Raw genomic sequence first — 6,000 nt, 5'->3', positions numbered from 1 at the left:
TTATAATTTGAATATGGTGGACATTTCTCTTTCATAGAAGGAAAACGAGTTGAATGTTGAGTATTGAAGATAAATTGGAATGTCTAAGTCATTCAGTAGGCCAATTTGCCCTTTGTGTCGAAACTCAATGTTGTCACTAGAGTGATAACCACCTAATATGGGCACAAAATCCAAATGATGATCTTATGAGGGAAAATCATTTTATGAATACATGCCATCATGCCCTTCACAAATTGTGAAATGTGTCTGTTAGAACGTGCCATAGAATGTTTGTAAAACAATGGCTTGAAATCTAAGAATTCATTGCAAGTGATAAGTGTCATTGCTTCTTCAGTAGGCTGTCCTTACACTTATTGAGTAACAAGAAGACAGGGAAGTCAGTAGCTTCAACTAACAGAGGCCATCTCTAAGTTTGGAATCAAATTAACTTTTGAAATTATTGTTCCAACCTTTAAAAAAAGGCTTCAGTGATTTTTGGAAATTTGGTGCAATGGGAATACTATCTTCAAAATTAGTGTTGAGATAAATGACAATATTCATGGTTTTATTGGATCGTTTATCAATGCCTATTTTAATGCACGTGAAGCATGATTGTCAACATAAGCATTGGTATTTGTTTCCCTACTTCTCAATCCTATGTGTCTTCATAGCAGCCCCATTAACACCTAAAGGCTGAGACTTATATTTGATTTGGGCACTTGAATTTACATCCTTAAAAAGAGTGAATCAAGATAAAAGATTTAGCAAAGGTTCCTACGAGATCTAGGAAAGGGTGCTAGGACCTCGACATAACTTTGTATTCATAAAAACACATGTATGATGAGAATATAGGAGGGGGGGGGGAGAGAGAGAGAGAGAGAGAGAGAGATGTGGTTTCTTACCATAGATTATACAGGTGAGGCCTTAGTTTAGGTTTAGGGGAGTCAATGCGCATCTCTCATCTAGAGGCTTTTTTATATTGAAGAAATAGCATCCCTTTGTCTCAAAAATATTGAATTTGAATTCCAAGGCATGAATGAATTTAACCAAGATCCACCATTTCAAAAGATGAAGAAATGAGAGACGAATTCCATGTGATTTGTGATCAGGATGGTGTCATCCACATGGTGAGATTATAATAAAAAGATGACCTTCCCTTTTGATGTATAAGGACTGGATCTAAGGCACATGGAAGGAATCCTTGTGTGTGAAGGAAATTGTCAATCTTGAGATACCATGCACGTGACACTTATCTTAGGCCATATAGTGCTCAATGAAGATATTGGACTAGATGTATCTTGTTTGGAATGAGGAATCCGGGTAGCTGCTTCATATATGGTTTCTTCCTTGATGTCTCCATTAAGAAAGGTCATTTTTAGATCCATTTCATGTACCACTACAAGACACGTGTCTCTTTCGAATGCTATCTACTGACGCTTTGCGGGCACGAGCGCGGGCAAGAAGATCGTCGATATGATTGTCAGGCATGGCAGGTGTCAGTGTAGATGACAAAATACCAGTCGGTATGGTAGTCGATATACATGTAGGTATAAGGTTCAGTATATATTGATCCCTATATTGACATACATATCGACATACCTTCTGACTACTACCAACCCTTGCACCGATGCTTTCACCAATGCTTTCACCAACTTTTGGGTATAATTTTTCATACCGACGTTTTACAAAACGTCATTTCCAAGGGTCCCAAAATAATTTTATACCACAAGTTTGGTCATTTGAAAGATAAAAAATATAAGAGTATGTACACCAAAATTGAGATCAAAACACTCATATATTGATAGTGAACTTAACATACAAATTAATGTATAAAATAACACACTATTCAAAATTTTTGGACTTGTGTAAAGTCTAATTTGAGAAATGGACTAAAAAACAATCCAAAAATTTTGAATATACTAGTAATGTTGTTTTTTGAACTAGATTTGACAACTCAAAACAAAAGATTTGGTGATTAAGTACTAAGAACATCAATGCATAACCAAATCTCTTACAAAGGTGGTCTACATAAACATCTTCATAACTTCTTATGAATTGAGCTACTATCACCTAAGAACATCAATAGATGACCAATTCTCTTAGAAAGGTGGTGTAAATAAAGACCTTTATGTATAAGTGGTGTGCACACACCTTTATGACCATTTCTTTTAGAAAGGTGGTGTACATAAACCCCTTAGAAAGGCAGTGTACATAAATCCTTTTATGTGTAAGTGGTGTACATATACACCTCACTTGGTATTAAAAAACACCCTTAACTAATAAAAATACATTGACATAAAGTTTAAAATACACCATTAAGTATAAATGGACCTCATAAACAATCTTTATACACAATAATGAGAGTAAAGAAATAAAAAAAGTAGTTAACTTTTTATTAGATATTTGCTTTACATAGAAGTTCAAAACTTGCGAAGTTCAAAACTTGTGATTACAAACGCATTAGCCATCATGTTCCTCAGTACTAATGTCCTCAAATCTAGGCCCTTGACTACAAGGGTCCTGACTAATAGGCTACTCTAAGATAGTAACAATGTCCTCAATGCGCCCTTGACTACCAGGGTCTTGACTACTAATAGGCTGCTCTAAGATTGGAGTCTTAGTAGCAAGGTTCTCAGTAGTTTGCTCTTCAGTTCCAAGCACCTGACTAGTAGGTTGCTCTAGAGTCTCATGTACCAAGTTCTTGGTGAGTAGGGTCTTGGCTCCTAGGTTCCTGACTAGTAGGCTACTCTGGAGTCTGTAAGGTCATGGTTGAAGAACCATCTATGCCTCCTGGTAACTCCTCCTGGTCATGCTTTGCCTTGTCCATACCTTCTTTGGGTATGGCTTCCTTGCTTGATCCACTTGCATGTTCTTCATCTAAGATCAAGGGTGCCTTCCTCACTTTAATTTCAAGGGAAGTGCTTTCACCTCTTTAGCCTTATCTTTTCCTACGACGTGCTGTACTACTACTTCTTGCTGCTGTGGACCTTCCTGTATGATGAGTGGAACCTCCTTGACTCTAGTTAACAATTGATCACTCTTATTTTTCTTCTTGGTGTAAGTCATCGGATGCAGAGCTTTCATCCTCATCATCACCTGAGCTAGAATCACCACCCTCAAACTCACTACCCTCATCTTCGACATTTTCCTCACTACCCTCTTCTTTAACATTTTCCTCTTCAAAGAAGGTAGTGCAACTATTATATGTGTCAAAGAACTCAATTTGATGGGGGGTATCAATGACATTTATATTTCTACCTTGGCATAGCAATTTCTCAGTAGCAAAACCCATTCGATACAATGCTACTTCCCACCCATCATTCAATAAATTCTTTGTCATTTCTAGTATCACATCAGGATCCATCGGCTTTCTGTAATCCACCATTGCTGCATCAAGCTTATCCTTACTGTCCTCAAAGTAATGAAGCTCAAGAGTCCTTAAAGGAATTTTGATTAAATTGCCACCACCCCTGGATAAGAAGCACATCAAGAAAGGCTGCAAGACTTGAATGGCAGTGCCTTCCAAGACAATCATATGATTGCATAAGACTATACTTTTAAAAGTAAATACCCAAATGCAGGTGTCAAACTTGCATACAAGGCATCCCTTTGTGATTTTGTCACGAACATTTGATCTTTTCTTATTTGCCATAGGACCTTCTATGATAAATTGCACAAGTTCAACTATCTGTGACACTGCAAGGTCTTGCAATTCATCTATGAAAAATACACATGGCTTCTCCCAAGCATGACTGCTCATTGTTATGAAATGCTATGTATCAATGCCATTGATGTGTGCAAAATTTGTATCATTTTCTAATAGCAAGATATCATAGGAGAAGCTGAATGGAGAACCATAATCTAAACCACCAATTGCTCTACCTTGGGCAGTGGACTGCAAGGCCTTTTTCTTGATGTCCATATATTATGTCTCAACAACCTTTGGCATTTTAGCTCTTAGATCCTTTGTTGGTGTGGCATCTGCATCCATTGAAGCCCACCACTTTCTAGCCCATGTCTTATCAAGGAGTTGACCTAGGCTAAGTGCTTTCTTCTTATCCACATCAATTGACTTCCCAGCTTACTCATCATCAGATCTTAATAAAAGCAATAGTGCCGAGAGTGCAGCCTCACTTTGAATCATTCGTGTGACCACTTCATCCAAGTTACTATGCTTGTACTTCTTTCCAAAGTAGTCATTGCTTAGGATCTTGTTGCATACTTCTTTTGTTATTGCATCTGGAACAAACCTTAATGCTCTCCACCAAACAATAGACATCGGTTTCATTATTTCTTTCCTCTGAGTTGGAGTGTGCTCTGGTGCCTCAAAGGATATCTTTCTTGTTTCATATGCTTGGCAAACATCCACCATGCTCTAAAACACTGAGTCCTCATGGAAGACAATGCAAGTAACATCCCTGTATCTTGCAACGACGATGTTCAAATCCTTTGCCTCAACCTTATTACTTGGTATGCCTTGCGTATTGCTTACAACACCTTTCAAGCATCTATAGAACCGAGTCCTCTTTGCCATGTACTCAGATGTAGGTCTCCTACCCTTCACTGTTTGTGGCTTTCCATAGCCCACCCATAACTCCCTTGCCTTTATCGGGATCTCAGAAAGAGAAGAGCCCTTTTTCAACCTAAATGGAGCAGAATTCAGCCTTTCTGATTCTAGAATATACTTCGAGTCATCGTTAAATATGCATACATGTCAAATGACCCATTAAAACTTTTCCATCCACTCAATCTGTGTCAAGTTTCCTTTTCTTCCCTCATTAAAGGCGATCTTGCAAGCTTCACAAAAGTGTTGCCCATCAATGGGCTCAAACCTACATCGTTCCAAGAATCTATTCTTTGCCAGCATGTATCTCTTCTTGATGTTAGTCCCATATTGGCTTTGGCACAAAGCCTCTCCATGAACAAAGTCACTCCTTCTAAAGTTCTCAAAAGCATCAAGAAAGTCCATGCGCTTTTGAAATGTGACACCAAGCCATGTGGGATCATCTTCTTGAAGTCTCTTAAACGCGATAGGATGAAGAGTGATATTAGTGGCAACTGGAGTTCTTGTTTTTCTCGTATCTTCATACAATTTGCGTGCAAGTGTCTTATCTAGCTTTCTTTGATTTGTGAACAACGAAGTTCGATCAATAAGCATTGTGGCCATGTTGAATTGTGAAAATCCCCAAATGTATCCCTCATCCTTTGGAGGATATAAGTTTGCCACAGTTATAGAAAAGTCTGCGAGACTTGAATCTTCTTCTTGCAGATCCTCTTGATCACCACTATCCAATTTCTCGCCTGGTTTTAAATAACCTGCACTTGAACGATCTGCACGTGGAGCAGGAGTTATTTTGACCCTCTTTGGGGAATAGCTATGGAACTTGAATTTGCTCCACGATCACTCCTTGTTCATGTAGTTGCAGCAGACAGTCGATGGTGTAGGTATAGTTGGAGATATTGTAGTTATTGCCGTAAATATTGTAGTTACTCTTACCAGAGATACCGTAGTTATTGCCATAGATATTAGTGGTACAACTTGAGGGCTTCATGTTATAGATGGCGTACTTACTGCTGCTGAAGGTACAACACCACCACTTGGAAATGCATCCCACATTTTCTTCAATGCTTCCAAGGCACTAAGGAATTCTTGGGATCCCTCAATTGAATCTGGTAAGGGCTTCAAGAAGTGCTTGTGCGTAACTCGTAACTTATAGACCACATCGTCATTCTTCCCTTTACACACAACTTCTATCAAATTGTTTTCTTTAATGTTGATTGTTGAGACCATGCCACCATTTCTGATTGCCTCTGGAGAATATTTCACGCTTGACACATTCTCGATAGTGATCATAAAAAAATACTTTGATTTGCACTCCATAAAATACCAAGCATGTTCAAGATATTTGAAAGACACCTTGGAACCAAAACTCGAAGCCATAGTTTTTTACAAAGCAATCAAAAACAAAAAATGAGAATTACAATGATTTTCAAACTCAAAATATTAAAAAATTACTAATT

The sequence above is a fragment of the Dipteris shenzhenensis genome, chromosome 7 (assembly GCF_047967505.1).
Source record: "Dipteris shenzhenensis isolate YYH24624 ecotype China chromosome 7, Dip_SZ_1.0, whole genome shotgun sequence".
Taxonomy (NCBI): Eukaryota; Viridiplantae; Streptophyta; class Polypodiopsida; order Gleicheniales; family Dipteridaceae; genus Dipteris; species Dipteris shenzhenensis.
Note: the sequence above shows the minus strand (reverse complement) of the source record.